The sequence below is a fragment of the Pseudophryne corroboree genome, chromosome 2, assembly GCF_028390025.1.
Source record: "Pseudophryne corroboree isolate aPseCor3 chromosome 2, aPseCor3.hap2, whole genome shotgun sequence".
NCBI lineage: Eukaryota > Metazoa > Chordata > Amphibia > Anura > Myobatrachidae > Pseudophryne > Pseudophryne corroboree.
The window spans coordinates 470,170,520-470,188,153 of NC_086445.1; positions in this window are offsets into that span (position 1 = coordinate 470,170,520).

Here is a 17,634-nt window from a genome sequence, read left to right on the forward strand (position 1 = left end):
GAAGGACTTGGTACCCGGAACTTCAAGAGATGCTCACGGAAGAGCCGTGGCCTCTACCGTTAAGAAGGGATCTGCTTCAGCAGGGACCTTGTATGTTCCAAGACTTACCGCGACTGCGTTTGACGGCATGGCGGTTGAACGCCGGATTCTAAAAGAAAAGGGCATTCCTGAGGAAGTTATTCCTACCTTGATTAAAGCCAGGAAGGAAGTGACCGCACAACATTATCACCGCATTTGGAGAAAATATGTTGCGTGGTGTGAGGCCAAGAAGGCCCCAACGGAGGAATTTCAATTGGGTCGATTCCTACATTTCCTGCAGGCAGGATTGTCTATGGGCCTCAAATTGGGGTCTATTAAGGTTCAAATTTCGGCCTTATCGATTTTCTTCCAGAAAGAATTGGCTTCAGTGCCTGAAGTACATACCTTTGTCAAAGGTGTACTACATATACAGCCCCCGATTGTGCCTCCAGTGGCACCGTGGGATCTCAACGTAGTTTTGGATTTTCTCAAATCCCATTGGTTTGAGCCGCTCAAATCAGTAGATTTGAAGTATCTTACATGGAAAGTAACCATGCTACTGGCCCTGGCTTCAGCCAGGAGAGTATCAGAGTTGGCGGCTTTATCGTACAAAAGCCCATATCTGATTTTCCATTCGGACAGGGCAGAACTGCGGACGCGTCCTCAGTTTCTGCCTAAGGTGGTTTCGGCTTTTCACTTGAACCAGCCTATTGTGGTGCCTGCGGCTACTAGCGACTTGGAGGACTCCAAGTTGCTGGACGTTGTCAGAGCATTGAAAATATATATTTCAAGGACGGCTGGAGTCAGAAAATCTGACTCGCTGTTTATCCTGTATGCACCCAACAAGATGGGTGCTCCTGCGTCTAAGCAGACGATTGCTCGTTGGATCTGTAGCACAATCCAACTTGCACATTCTGTGGCAGGCCTGCCACAGCCTAAATCTGTAAATGCCCACTCCACAAGGAAGGTGGGCTCATCTTGGGCGGCTGCCCGAGGGGTCTCGGCATTACAACTTTGCCGAGCAGCTACGTGGTCAGGGGAGAACACGTTTGTAAAATTTTACAAATTTGATACTCTGGCTAAGGAGGACCTGGAGTTCTCTCATTCGGTGCTGCAGAGTCATCCGCACTCTCCCGCCCGTTTGGGAGCTTTGGTATAATCCCCATGGTCCAGACGGAGTCCCCAGCATCCACTAGGACGTTAGAGAAAATAAGAATTTACTTACCGATAATTCTATTTCTCATAGTCCGTAGTGGATGCTGGGCGCCCATCCCAAGTGCGGATTGTCTGCAATACTTGTACATAGTTATTGTTACAAAAATCGGGTTATTATTGTTGTGAGCCATCTTTTCAGAGGCTTCTTCGTTGTTATCATACTGTTAACTGGGTTCAAATCACAAGTTGTACGGTGTGATTGGTGTGGCTGGTATGAGTCTTACCCGGGATTCAAGATCCTTCCTTATTGTGTACGCTCGTCCGGGCACAGTACCTAACTGAGGCTTGGAGGAGGGTCATAGGGGGAGGAGCCAGTACACACCATGTGATCCTAAAAGCTTACTTTTTGTGCCCTGTCTCCTGCGGAGCCGCTATTCCCCATGGTCCTGACGGAGTCCCCAGCATCCACTACGGACTATGAGAAATAGAATTATCGGTAAGTAAATTCTTATTTTTTTTCTTTTTTTGAACCTTTTCATACTTAACGATCCACGTGGACTACGATTGGAACGGTAATCTGTGCCGAGCGAAGCGGCAGCGGAGCGATGGCACCATGCCCGAAGCATGGCGAGCGAAGGCGGTGCACTAATTGGGGTTCCCGGTCACTGTACGAAGAAAACGACACCAAAATAACATTATAAACTCATGTCGACCTTTTGACCTGTCGACCTAGAACATGTCGACCTAGACACCCTGTCGACCTAGTTACTGTCGACCAATAGTGGTCGACCTATACATTGTCGACCTAGTTACTGTCGACTTTCAATACCACACCCGATACTAACAGCCAGTTTCTGTTTTGATAAGTGTAACAGTACAGTAGGGGTAGCGGGGGAGGATGTGTCATTATGGAGTGCAAGATTCAGGAAAAGCATACTATTGTAATTAACATAAAATACCCACCACCGTTTAGTATGCAACGGATGTCTCTTATTATACCAAGTATTGTGCCTGCTCTAAAACATAAATCTGATTTTATATAAAGTAAGAATCTAGATTTTAAGATTAAAAATAATAAAAATATCCAAGATGAAGTACAAATGTAGTTTGTAGCTCTTGCAACTCATTCATTAATATCAAAACCACTTTTTAAATCTGTTAACAAAAAATAAACTAATTAAAATTATTAACTTAATTTTTTACCTATTGTGCAAACAGAACAATAGGGACATTGAAACAATGTCTGTATCAGGGATGAACCTTAGATAGATTGTAGTCCTTTTAAAGGGCTGCAGTAAAACGTTATGCAATGTTTAATTGATACGTTTTATTTATATCGTTGCCTATGGCCCATTGCACCACAACAATATATATCAACATTCAGTGTTGGACTGGGGCATGAAGGGCCCACCAGGGGAATACAGAATCAGGGGTGTGGCCAGCCCCATAGAGGCTTTGCTAACCATTAGAGAGTGCGTGGTCTGGGCTCATATATATATATATATATATATATATATATACTGTATATATATATATATATATAGTAAATACTTATAGTGCATGCATGATAACGTACTTCTGTAGATTAATAACAGCAATGCACTGTAGAAAATTAGAAAATACACCATAGCCCTGTGCAGTATAATGCAGCATATGTATAATGTAAACATATTTGCACAGTCTGGAGCCTGATCCCTGGAGGAAGAGGTGGGCCCCTAGGTAGTGGTCCAACCCTGCCAACACTGTTGTCAAATGCAGCAGTGTAAAGGAGATTACACACGTTGCGATTCTGCTTATGTGGCCAATGTGCACTAAGCGATTTTCCTTGAACTTCCTGGAGCCCAGAACCACCAATATTGACTATACACACGGTGCGATTTGGCTATGTATGATTTTTATTATGGCCTGTTTTGACTGTACTATATACTAGATTGTACACTTTCTAGTCAAAAAATTTTTCTTGCGATACTGACCCTGCAGGGAGCGCACATCGGCATCGCAAAGTGTATACACACGGTGCAATATGGACTATATAGTCCATATCTGTCGTTATATCTAGAGATGAGCGGGTTCGGTTCCCAGAGAACCGAACCCTACCGGACTTCACCATTCGAGCCCACATCTGAGTCAGGCTCGGGTTTTCCCGCCTGACTCGGAAACCCGAACGCAGCAAAACGTCATCATCCCGCTGTCGGATTGCCGTGGGATTTGGATTCCATATAAGGAGCCGCGCGTCGCGGCCATTTTCACTCCAGTCTCGGAGAGTGTATTGAGAAGACTTGTCCTCAGTGTTCAGTGTCTGTGTGGGGGTGGGAAAGTGGGGTGGCAAGTCTTGTGCTGTGTTGTGCTCTCCAGTCCAGTGTAATCAGTGTATTGTGCTGCATCAGTCCATCCAGTCACAGTGTTGGTGTTCTCTGCTGCCATATATCCAGTGTAGCTGTACAAAGTGGTGCTGTGTTGTGCAGACCAGTGGTAGTGTCCTGTCTCATCAGTCATTCCAGTGACGATATACGCTGCTGCTATATGTCCATTGCTGCAGTATAATAATTATAACAACAACCTGTTGTGCTGCATCAGACCAGTGGTAGTGTCCTGTCTCATCAGTCATTCCAGTGACGATATACGCTGCTGCTATATGTCCGAAGACGGATGTGGGCGCTGATTAATTCAAATGTTGAAAAAAATGAATTAATAATGTTTTTTATATTTTATATGATTTTCTAAAGAAGTCTAATCACCCTTCTGGCTGCCCGCAATGGTAGACCTGGGTATCCACCGTACTAGACAGAAGGAGAGAAAAAAAATAATGTGGGCGCTCGGAGGGGATAGTAGTACAACGGCTGCTGGTTTTCTAAATATATAAATTTGTTTATTGGTAAAAATAATTCTAACAAATAGACACTAAATGGCTGAAGTGCCGTTACATTACATATACACAATTAAATAGAAAATAAAAAATAAATTAAAACATTGATTAAAAATGAATGACTGTGTCCTGGGCCTCAGAACTTGCTGGTATTTAAACACCAACCCTAATTAGTGTTAGTTTTGTTGCATGCATAAGCCAGTTGTTAATGGCTATAAATGGCTAAAGTGCATAATAAGCTCAAACTGCACTTTGAGGGAGAAGAGGCTGGTTAGTATTTAATGGAGCCTGTTGATACTTCACCAGTAAGAGCTGATAGACGAAGTGTTCAGTGGTATGGCTAGATGTCATATGAGCCAATCCCACGTCTGTCTCATGTCCGTGTAGCTTGTTTGATCCACTCGCTGGTTTAGTGGCCGACCGCTCAGCGGCGGTTCCCTTTAGCAGGGCCTGTTGTAGATAGACGGGTCCACCATGAGCCATGGGCACTTTAAGAGTTTGAGAGTGTGGGCTGGCTCCTCCCTCTATGCCCCTCCTACCAGACTCAGTTTAGAAAATGTGCCCGGAGGAGCCGGTCACAGCTAGGGGTGCTCTCCTGAGCTTTTCTAGTAAAAGTTATTTTTTAGAGTTTGTTTTTTTACAGGAGGCTGTTGACAACAGCCTGCCTGCAGTGAGGGACTAAGGGGGGGGGGAGCAGTGTCCGCACTGCGGGGTCTGAGCCACTGACTCCGCTGACTCGACACTGAGCTCCAGAGGGTTTGGATCGGTCTCCGCCACAGGGGACCGCTCGTCCCAGCAGCATGCCGCCAACCCCTTACAGACACTGAAGAGTGGTAAGTGAGTCACCGACCCCCTAGCAAGCAGGGGGCCGGTGTGAAGATTGCGGCAATGGGGAGGGAGCGCAGTACTAACTGCGCTCCTCTGAAACTCCAGAGGCAAATAGTGCGGCTCTGTGAGGGGCGCCTTGGGCCAGCGCTTGCCCCCACACTGGTCAGCAAGTCTGTCGGGGTCCGCGGATCTCAGCCAGCAAGTTTCCTCAGGCCAGTATAAAATTTGAAGAGCGGAAAGACAGCGCCATTAAGGGGGCGGAGCTTCTCCTCAGAGCGGACCCAGCAGCATTCCAGCGCCATTTTCCTACCTGCACAGCGCTGGATGGAAGAACACGTTCCACCACAGCAGCTCCATCTGTCTGTACACGGTACCAGGGGGTTGTAGAAGGGAGGGGAGGCTGTAAAACGACTGTGTTTCCTATTAAGGGACACAGTCTGCGCTGGTAAGGGGTTGCCTTTTACTAAAAGCGCTGTATTGTGGGTTGGCTCCGATCTCTGTGTCTCTCTTGCCTTTCTTGGGGGGAAACTCTGTCTGCCCCCACCTGTGTGTGTGTGGAGTGTTTGGTGGTCTCCTTTAGCTATGTCCAGGGATGCTGTGTCATATACTGCAGAGGATTTATCCTCCCAGGATGATCCCATTCCATGTAATCAGGTTAGCACTGGTTTAGCACAGATACCTGCAAGGGAACCAGAGTGGTTTTCCTTTATCAAAACTTGGATTTCTCATATTTCTGACAGGGTTGCTAGTAACGAATCTGCAACCCAGGTATTACAGAGCTCTATGGCTGTATGGCCTGTGTCTGGTACCTCAGGACACCCCGCTATATACCCCCACAAACGTGCGCTTGTGCATGTCACACAAGACGACATGGATACCGATTCTGACACTACAGACGGTGATGGGGATGTGTTGCGGGGGTCCGCATCTCTTGCAAGGGGGGTGCAATTGTTGATAGAGGCTATCAGGGATGTGTTAAATCTTAGTGATACCACACCTGAGCACTGAAAATAAAAAAGCCTCGCTAACCTTCCCTGCGTCAAAGGAGTTGAATGCTATATTCGAAAAAGCATGGGAAAACCCTGAGAAAAAGTTCCAGATCCCTAAAAAGGTCCAGGTGTCTTTTCCTTTCCCTGAGGAGGATAGGAAAAAGTGGGAAAACCCTCCGATTGTTGACGCATCTATGTCCAGACTCTCAAAGAAGGTGGTTTTACCTGTTCCGGGATCTACCGCCTTAACGGAGCCGGCAGATAGAAAGATTGATAACACGCTTAAATCAATGTACACTGCTTCTGGGGCAATATTACGTCCCACTATTGCTAGTGCATGGATTGCAAAAGCAATAGTGAAATTATCGGCTACCTTACTTGAGGATTTGGATACGATGGATAGGGGTTACGTTGCATTGTATTTACGCAACATACATGATTCTGCAGGTTTTATGGTAGAATCCATGAAAGACCTGGGTTCCATGGCTGCGGGAATTTTTTCCATGTCTGTTTCAGCTCGTTGGGGACTATGGCTGCACCAGTGGAGTTGCTACCCTATACAGGTCAGGCTCTCTTTGGGGAAGCTCTAGACGCATGGACATCCACCACTACAGCGGGTAAGTCTCCATTTCTTCCCTCAGCAGCACCTGCTCCGAAGAAATCCTTTTCTTCAGCTGCACCGCAGTCCTTTCGGCCTAACAAGCCTAGAAAGGCCAGAACATCCAATACCTTCTTTAGGGGAGGTTGGGTTAAGTCCAAGAATCCTGCCGCTGCAGGTTCCCAGGAAAAAAAAAAAGCTTCGGGTACCCCAAAGTCCTCCGCATGACGGTGGACTGCACGCCCCGGTGGTGGGGCCAGTGGGAGCGAGACTTTTCAGTCATGTCTGGGTATCGTCCGGCCTGGATCCCTGGGTAGTAGATATTGGGGGTAATTCCGAGTTGATCGCAGCATCAAATTTGTTAGCAGTTGGGTAAAACCATGTGCACTGCAGGGGGGCAGATATAACATTTGCAGAGAGAGTTAGATTTGGGTGGGTAATTTTGTTTCTATGTAGGGTAAATACTGTCTGCTTTATTTTTACACTGCAATTTAGATTTCAGTTTGAACACACCCCACCCAAATCTAACTCTCTCTGCAAATGTTATATCTGCCACACCTGCAGTGCACATGGTTTTGCCCAACTGCTAACAAACTTGATGCTGCGATCAACTCGGAATTATCCCCATTGTGTCTCAGGGATACAGGCTGGAATTTCAAAGTCTCCCTCCTCATCGCTTTTTCAAGTCAGGCTTACCAACTCTGTTGGAGGACAGCATAGTTCTTCAAGACGCTGTTCAAAAGCTGGTAGAGGCACAGGTCATTGTGCCGGTACCGCCTCACATGCTGAACAAAGGTTACTATTCGAACCTTTTTCGTGGTACCGATACCGGATGGTTCGGTCAGGCCCATTCTGAACCTAAAATCATTGAACCCCTTTCTAAAGGAGTTCAAGTTCAAGATGGAGTCTCTCAGGGTGGTGATATCAGGTCTGGAAGAAGGGGAATTCCTGGTATCACTGGATATCAAGGATGCGTACCTTCACATTCTGATCTGGCTGCCGCATCAGGCGTATCTCCGCTTCGCATTGCTGGACTGTCATTTTCAGTTCCAGGCACTGCCATTCGGCCTCTCCACAGCACTGACGGTGTTTACCAAGGTGATGGCGGAAATGATGATACTCCTCCGCAAGCAGGGTGTGAACATCATTCCATATCTGGACTATCTACGGATAAAGGCATCGTCCAAGAAGAAGCTGCTGCACTCCATTGTTCTCACAACGCTACTGCTCCAGAGTCACGGATGGATTCTGAACTTTCCAAAGTCACATTTGGAACCAACCCAGAGATTGTCTGGGAATGATCCTGGATATGGAAGTGCAGCGGGTGTTTATTCGGCAGGAAAAGGCGTTGGTGATACAAGCCATGGTGCGGGATGTCTTGAAGCCACCCCGGGTGTCGGTTCATCAATGCATTCGCCTATTGGGAAAGATGGTGGCCTCTTACGAGGCTCTCCAGTACGGGAGGTTCCATGCTCGGACCTTCCAACTGAATTTCCTGGACAAGTGGTCGGGATCTCACCTCCACATGCACCAGAGAATTTGTCTGTCACCAAAGGCGAGGATTTCACTCCTCTGGTGGCTCCAATTGCCTCACCTCCTGGAAGGCCGCAGGTTCGGGATTCAGGACTGGGTCCTTCTAACAACGGATGTGAGCCTTAGGGGCTGGGGAGCAGTCACTCAAGGAGTAACCTTCCAAGGATGGTGGTCAAGCCTGGAAGCCGGCCTGCCCATCAACATTCTGGAACTAAGAGCCGTCTACAATGGTCTTCTCCAGGCGGCCCCTCTCCTGAAAAATCGGGCCATTCAAGTGCAGTCGGACAACATAACAACAGTGGCTTACATAAACCGACAAGGCGGAATGAAGAGCAGAGCGGCAATGTCAGAAGTGACAAGAATACTCCTCTGGACAGAAAAGCACGCGTTAGCGCTGTCAGCCATCTTCATTCCGGGAGTAGACAACTGGGAAGCAGACTTCCTCAGCAGACACAATATCCATCCGGGAGAGTGGGGCCTCCATCCGGAGGTTTTCAAGGAAATAACAGAGCTTTGGGGTTTACCCCAAATAGACATGATGGCCTCTCATCTCAACAAGAAGCTTCTGCGTTATTGTTCCAGGTCGAGAGACCCACAGGCAGTGGCAGTGGACGCCCTGGTGTCTCCGTGGATGTTCCAGTCAGTGTACGTATTTCCACCACTCCCACTCATACCAAGAATCATAAAGCTCATAAGGAGAACAAGGGTTAAAGCGATCCTCATTGCCCCAGACTGGCGAAGAAGGGTTTGGTACGCGGATCTACTGCAAGAAGAGCCGAGGCCTCTTCCTCTTCGGGAGGACCTGTTGCAGCCTTCAAGACTTACCGCGGCTACGTTTGACGGCATGGAAGTTGAGCGCCTGATTCTTGCTCAGAAGGGCATTCCGAAGAAGATTATTCCTACCCTCATACAGGCTAGGAAAGGGGTAACGTCTAAACATTACCATCGTATTTGGAAAAAATATGTCTCTTGATGTGAGTCCAAGAAGTTTCCTACAGTGGAGTTTCAACTGGGACGTTTCCTCCTCTTCCTGCAAGCAGGAGTGGATATGGGTCTGAGGTTGGGATCTGTGAAGATCCAGATTTCAGCCCTATCCATTTTCTTTCAGAAACAATTGGCTGCCCTCCCTGAGGTTCAGACCTTTTTGAAGGGAGTTCTGCATATCCAACCTCCCTTTGTACCACCTACGGCGCCTTGGGACTTTAATGTGGTGTTGCAGTTCCTCCAGTCGGATTGGTTTGAGCCTCTACAGGAGGTGGAGGTCAAATTTCTTTCATGGAAGGCGGTCACTTTGTTGGCCTTGGCTTCTGCTAGGCGTGTGTCCGAGCTGGGGGCTTTATCCTGTAAAAGCCCTTACTTGATCTTCCATGAAGATAGAGCTGAGCTCCGGACTCGTCAGCAGTTTCTTCCGAAGGTTGTGTCGGCATTTCATATCAACCAACCTATTGTGGTGTCAGTAGCTACTGCCTCTTCGATTACATCAAAGTCCTTGGATGTTGTAAGGGCTCTGAAGATATATGTGAAGAGAACTTCTCGTCACAGAAAATCGGACTCTCGGTTTGTCCTATAAAAATTGTGTGTCCTGCTTCTAAGCAGACGATCTCTCGCTGGATCAGGTTCACTATCCAGCACGCTTATTCTACGGCAGGACTGCCGTGTCCAAAATCTGTTAAGGCCCACTCTACTCGTAAGGTGGGGTCTTCCTGGGCGGTTGCCCTGGGTGTCTCGGCAGTACAACTTTGCCGAGCTGCAACTTGGTCGGTGTCGGACACGTTTGCAAAGTTTTACAAGTTCGAAACTTTGGCCTCTGATGATCTGAAGTTCAGCCAATCAGTTCTCCAAGAGCCTCCGCGCTCTCCCTCCCGTTCTGGGAGCTTTGGTACATCCCCATGGTACTAATGTGGACCCCAGCATCCTCTAGGACGTAAGAAAAAATAGGATTTTGGTACCTACCGGTAAATCCTTTTCTCGTAGTCCGTAGAGGATGCTGGGTGCCCGCCCAGCACTTCGTTTTCTTGCAAATATTATTTGGTTCAGTACAACTTCGTTTTAGTTGAGTACTGCATTGTTACTTGGTAAGTAATGTTTCAGCTGTTGCTGAGTAGTTCAAGCTAGTTGGCTTGACGTGCCTTGTATGTGTGAGCTGGTATGAATCTCACCACTATCTGTGTATAATCCTTCTCTCGAAGTATGTCGTCTCCTCGGGCACAGTTTCTAGACTGAGTCTGGTAGGAGGGGCATAGAGGGAGGAGCCAGCCCACACTCTCAAACTCTTAAAGTGCCAATGGCTCCTGGTGGACCCGTCTATACCCCATGGTACTAATGTGGACCCCAGCATCCTTTATGGACTACGAGAAAAGGATTTACCGGTAGGTACCAAAATCCTATTTTCTTCTTTGCATCATGTGCTGTTTGGGGACTAGTTTTTGAATAGTGCCATCCTGTCTGTAACTGCAGTGCCACTCCTAGATGGGCCAGGTGTTTGTGCCGCACACTTGTGTCGTTTAGCTTGGCCATCCAGCTACCTAATTGCACCTCTTTTTCTTCTTTGCATCATGTGCTGTTTGGGGACTAGTTTTTGAATAGTGCCATCTTGTCTGCAACTGCAGTGCCACTGCTAGATGGGCCAGGTGTTTGTGCCGCACACTTGTGTCGTTTAGCTTAGTCATACAGCCACCTCTGTGCAACTTTTAGGCCTAAAAACAATATTGTGGGGTGTTCAGAATAGACTGGAAATGAGTGGAAATGAATGTTATTGAGGTTAATAATACCGTAGGAGCAAAATGACCCCCAAATTCTGTGATTTTAGCTGTTTTTTGTCAAAAATCATCCAAATCCAAAACCAAAACACGAAAGGGTGGTTTTGGCAAAACCAAGCCAAAACCAAAACACGAAAGTGGAATTAGAACCAAAACACACAAAGTGCCCGCCGCACATCTCTAGTTATATCGCACCGTGTATATGCGGATTAAGGTGCCAGTTGTGAACATATCCATACCTTATGAGAGGATCTGCATAAGAGGGTATGATCGCTTCTCACGGGAGAAGTGTCTATCTCCCTAAAAAGTGCTAGGCTGCTCCTTCATCCCCTCTGATCCTCATCAATCACCCTTACAAGTACCAGTGACAAGTGTACTTTAAACCCGTTTGTGAATGGGCATACCTGATTGGGACAATGCAAATTACTTAATGTATCTTATAAAGTAGTCATTCAGTGTTCACTGCAAATAGCATGGCATATCACTTTAACCACTTTATGACTACATGTTCTATCTCCATCATAACCAAGCCAAATATTTAAAGTTTGGAAGTGAATGCACTTAAATAGTAGCATGTATTATATTTTAAATGTGAAGGAAGGAGTTAGTGTAAATACAAACAGTGGGGGTAATTCCAAGTTGATCGCAGCAGGAAATTTTTTAGCAGTTTGGCAAAACCATGGGGGTCATTCCGAGTTGTTCGCTCGGTAAAAATCTTCGCATCGCAGCGATTTTCCGCTTAATGCGCATGCGCAATGTCCGCACTGCGACTGCGCCAAGTAAATTTGCTATGCAGGATTTTTACTCACGGCTTTTTCTTCGTTCTGGCGATCGTAATGTGATTGACAGGAAATGGGTGTTACTGGGCGGAAACAGGCCGTTTTATGGGCGTGTGGGAAAAAACGCTACCGTTTCCGGGAAAAACGCAGGAGTGGCCGGAGAAACGGGGGAGTGTCTGGGCGAACGCTGGGTGTGTTTGTGACGTCAAACCAGGAACGACAAGCACTGAAATGATCGCAGATGCCGAGTAAGTCTGGAGCTACTCAGAAACTGCTACGAGGTGTGTAATCGCAATATTGCGAATATATCGTTCGCAATTTTAAGAAGCTAAGATTCACTCCCAGTAGGCGGCGGCTTAGCATGAGCATTCATTGGCTATTTTTCACATTTTGTTATTGTTAAATTGGGGAGAACCTGGACTGATTGATCAGCCTCCTCTCTTGTCAGTGATAAAGGACTGAAGGTAGATTTACTAAAGAACAGGTTATCATCCAGGTCTTTGGATGATGGATTTAAAATGCTAATTTAAATAAATGCTAAATATTTATTTCTATTGCCATTTTAAATCCATCGATCAAAGTCACTGATGATTGGAAGCTAGATTAACAATGGTTAAATACAACAGATTTTTCAAAAAACAGCGCCCCAACTCAATAGTGCAGCAACGAAGCTAGGGTGATCCCAACCACCACAAATAAACTCAAGACAATGACAACAATGGTAAGCAACTGTGCGCACCCTCTTGGTGTATAATCAGGGAAAAGTCTGTGTGTAATTGTATAAAAATGTATACGTCACAAAATTTCAAAAAACTAATTCCTTTTTACTGGGAATTATAGTGTTATAGTCCAAATCCAGTTCAGTCTCAAAAATGGGCTCAATGTCCGTTCTTTTATCTCATTAGTTCAAATTCTCTCCTTTCTCTTAATGGAAGAACAACTGTGGAGGTGTGCCCAAGTCCACTTAGGAGCATCTGCAATCTTCAATGGTTTGGATGGAGGCACATCTGCTTGTCTCTGTTTCTGCGGCCATTTCGTCCTGGTCTGAACTTTATCACTCCCATTATAAAGCAGAAACAGAGACAAGCAGACGTGCCTCCATCCAAACCATTGAAGATTGCAGTCAGCCATAAATCATAGGTATTAAACGGTTTTTCAGTTTTTTTCACGAAAGTCTTTAATTTTTCTACGTTGATGTATTTAGATAGATGGTAATGGGGTGTACACGACCACATAGCACTGGCCACACCCACACAGCACTGGTTACAGCTCCTCCCCTTCTCAGTATAGGCACTTGAAGATTTTCAGCCCCTGGCCCATGAGCCCCTTAATCTGGCCCTGGCAGCTTTGACAACCCACTCCTTAGTAAATCTACCTCCACTGTATATGTTATTGAATAAGGCTACTTTCTTAAATCCAGTTTAAATGGATCTGATAGTCCTACCAAGTACCAAAGGTCAGAAACGCGTAGTCAGTGGAGTCAGGGCCTCTCCTGCCATACTCCCTGTCAAACTCCTGAGGTTTTATATAAAATCAATTAGAATAATACAAAGAAGATATTTGCAACATAAATGTCTTTGTTTATTGTAATCCTTTTTATGGCTTACGCTCACCAGCTTTGTGGAGTTTCCTGGAGCTGCAGGGAGAGGAGAGATGAATCCGCAACAGCTCTGCCTCCGTTCTACAGTCAGACACTGTTATGCAGAGCTGGGGGCGGGGCCACACAATGGGCAGCAAAGCTGCACAGAAAGAGAGCTAATAGAGGCTTTCCCCTGACTGTGGGGGTGGGCTTTGTGCACTGATGGACACTTGGATGTGTAATGTGACCAGGAAGTGCACAGTAGTAGGAGCTCAGTCAGCAGCAGCAAGAGAAGACACAGGGATGCAGGTAGGAGACTCAATGAACACTGTAGCTTAGAGTAGTGAGGGTAGAGTTACAGTGAGTAGGGGGTGAGACATGCTCCCAACATTCAGACCCATCCCTATATGTGCCTCCCCAGCCATTCACCTAACCGCACATCAGTGGTAAAGATTTGATTCAGGTCTCTACTTCATTGCCCTCTTTAAGTGGAATAATTTTTGTTTTCTGTCAGTAAGATCAGAAAAACATCTTTGTTGTCCTTATTGAAAATATGTTGAAATGTAAGAGGAGAACAAAACCTAGTTGCTAAAGTGGAATGCAGTCTTTATCAGGTTTGGTTTTTATAAAGAGCTCGCAAATGTTACCATTTTTTTTTTAACTTTTCTTGACCTACATTCCTATCAGTTGCACAACAAATGCTAAATAGTTGAGGAATATTCACTAATGAAATGAAAATTGCAGACTCTCTGAACAAAGGATTGCTAAATTGTGAAAAGTGACTGTCGTTGACCACATTTATCTGTGCAGTCAGCCATCTTGGTGTTTATATTACACACACTAGACATCAGCAAATTGTAGCATTCTTTTTAGGTAACCGTTTACACTATATGAATAAGCAACACTTTGTGACAAAGCTATATATAAAAAAAAGTGTGTTGCAATATTATTCTGGTATTTTTTTTTCTTTACTGTCTTCCTATCCAAATCAAGCATTTAGGGCCAAATGGCAAGGATACGATAGTGGGGTTATATGCATGCTGCTTGCACACATGTTTAACTACTTGCTTGATGCAGATTGAAAAAAGGTTGGCACACATTGAAACACTGTGGCAGGGCAACACTTTGGATGAGAGGCAGTAAATTTGACGGTTGTTAGGAGACCGATGCCGGGATCCTGACAGCCAGTGAAATACCGGCGGTCGGAATCCCGCCACCACCAGAGGGGGAATATAACCCCGAAGTGTGGCGAGCGCAGTGAACCCACGAGGGGACATGCTGCTCTCACCGCCGGTATTTCAGCGGTCGAGATCCCGGCGTCAGCCTCCTGACCGCCGGGATATCAGCTGGGATATCATACTGATCCCCTTTGGACACATTAGGTTAAAATAATGCTTTTGTCATAGGGATTAATAGGCGGGGTCTCAATGTTACTTATTACATTTTAACTCTTGTAGTAACAGTTTATTCCCAAGGTGCCTTTTATTTCACAATGAACATTCAGATAAGAACATAATTATTGTTTGAGTTATGGCTCTTCCTGTATTGTTTCTTTAATGCTTAAGGATTTTCAAGAGCAAAATGTTTCAGAAGTTTGTTCTTGCTTTTATCTGATTATACTTTCATATTTACTTTTTTAGCTTTCCTGTTTTCAGTTCTTGTGAAAATATTTTATGTGTTCAGACCAGTTTTTATTTTCTCTAAGGTTTAAATTTCTCAACAATGCTGTTGTAATCAGATTTATATGCTAGTGTGCCAACCAATTAATTTAACATTATAAAACCCACCACTAATTAAAAAATCACATGAAACACACACTAACTACAGGGGTGTAACCCTCTGTAGAAAATCAGGAGTGCTGTCCGCACTAATTAAAGGAGACAATTAAAAATATTCACAATGAAAAGATAATAGTAAATAAAAAAATATATTATAATTTATTAACATACAATGCTGCAGCATAAATGACATATATTCAATACATAATGTGTATATTATAAGCCATAGTACAAAACTCCACATATACTGATAAAATTATTTATAACTCGCTATGGTTCAGAGGCTTGGACTTTGATATTTATGAATTTCACAATGTCCACTGATTTAATAATGAACTGGCTGAAATTAGCTTCTCAGACACTCATTGTATTCATGTGTCCTTAATTCATTAGTGTCTCAAAAGAACATGTGTGCACACATATATTGATTTGAAATAGGTAATTACCATGTATTGTTAGCCTTTGTGTCACCTCCAAAATCAATTTGATTGAGACAATCCCGGTTTTAAAACTCCCTCTGCTGGTGCTCATCCGTTTATTGCAGAATATCTGGAGAAGGTGTCCACGGGAATTTGTCCACAGCGCTCAAGCTCCCTCTGCTGGTGGCTAACCGTAATTGCAGGTGTACTGATTGCTATTCATAAACACAAGCCGGTAATCACGTCAATGAATGGGAGGTGATCGTCACTGATGATGGTGGTCACTTCAAAAACGCGTTTCTCCGCCTTCCAAACACACTCAGCGGGTTCCTCAGTTCGAATGACCATGCTCCAAAGCAGTGAAGTAACTAGGCATTTTAGCGCTGTGTGCAAGAAACGACAGTGGCGCCCCCCCCCCCCCCCATGTAAGATAGGGGCAGTGCGCGCCGTAGGCTCGCGAAAAATTTATAGGGGCGTGGCTTCACGGGGAAGGGGCGTGGCCACAAAATAATAGCAATTCATACTACGGTGCACAGTAGTCTACATTATTCAAATTACGCTGCACAGTAGCGCCACTACACCAGGTAGAGCCCCTTTTATAAATTACAGCAGACAGCGTCCCCCTTTTTACACATTACAGCAGCCAGTCCCCCTTTTTACACATTGCGGCAGCCAGGACCCCTTTTTACACATTGCGGCAGCCAGGCCCCCTCTTTACACATTGCGGCAGCCAGGCCCCCTTTTTACACATTGCGGCAGCCAGGACCACATTTTACACATTGCGGCAGCCAGGCCCCCTTTTTACACATTGCGGCAGCCAGAACCCCTTTTTACACATTGCGGCAGCCAGGACCCCTTTTTACACATTGCGGCAGCCAGGCCCCCTCTTTACACATTGCGGCAGCCAGGCCCCCTTTTTACACATTGCGGCAGCCAGGACCCCATTTTACACATTGCGGCAGCCAGGACCCCTTTTTACACATTGCGGCAGCCAGACCCCCTTTTTATACATTGCGGCAGCCAGGACCCCTTTTTACACATTACGGCAGCCAGTCCCCCTTTTTACACATTACGGCAGCCAGTCCCCCTTTTTACACATTGCGGCAGCCAGGACCCCTTTTTACACATTGCGGCAGCCAGGCCCCCTCTTTACACATTGCGGCAGCCAGGCCCCCTTTTTTTTTTACACATTGCGGCAGCCAGGACCCCCCCCTTTTTACACATTGCGGCAGACAGACCCCCTTTTTATACATTGCGGCAGCCAGGACCCCTTTTTACACATTGCGGCAGACGGTGTCCCCCTGAGAGAGAGAAAGAGAGAGAGGGATATACTTACCTTCTCCCCGCTGACAGGCTCCTCGTGCTGGCATCTCCCTCTCGGTGCAGGCAGTGAGATGAGAAGGAGGAGGAGGGAGGGGGAGCAGGGAGCCGCAGCAGCGCTATTTGATTGGTAGTAAGCGCCGCTGCAGCATCTCCCTCTCCTTCTGTATTGGCTGCCCGGCGCTGCTATGGATGCTGGGATGAAGGAACCGCATCCCAGCATCCATAGCAGCGCCGGGCAGCCAATACAGAAGGAGAGGGGGATGCTGCAGCGGCGCTTACTACCAATCAAATAGCGCTGCTGCGGCTCCCTGCTCCCCCTCCCTCCTCCTCCTTGAACCCGGCGCTGGTCTCTTCTCCCTCCAGCCGCGCACGGCGCACACAGAGGCGGCATGTAATGAGTCAATTTGACTCATTACATGCCGCTGGCCGTTGCGCCCTCAGGGCAACTGCGCTGTGTGCCAAGCCCCCTTGACACACACGTAGTTACGGCACTGCTCCAAAGATTCACTTTATATAGCCACCCTGATTTGTAGTTCCCGCGGCCATTCGCGCATGCGCACTCAAACGTGCGTTCCAAGCCTCGTTTCCACTCTGCACCTTAAATAGACTCCGGTGGCCATTTTGTCACCTCATATCAAGCCTCACTTTCATATAGGACTGGCTATTAATACCACGGAATCCAAGCCTCCTTTTGAATCCCGGAATCTATATCAAACCTCTCTTACTTATGCTATTAATAATAACGTATCCAACGTATTGGGACACTAATGAATTAAGGACACATGAACACAATGAGTGTCTGAGAAGCTAATTTCAGCCAGTTCATTATTAAATCAGTGGACATTGTGAAATTCATAAATATCAAAGTCCAAGCCTCTGAACCATAGCGAGTTATAAATAATTTTATCAGTATATGTGGAGTATTTGTACTATGGCTTATAATATACACATTATGTATTGAATATATGTCATTTATGCTGCAGCATTGTATGTTAATAAATTATAATATA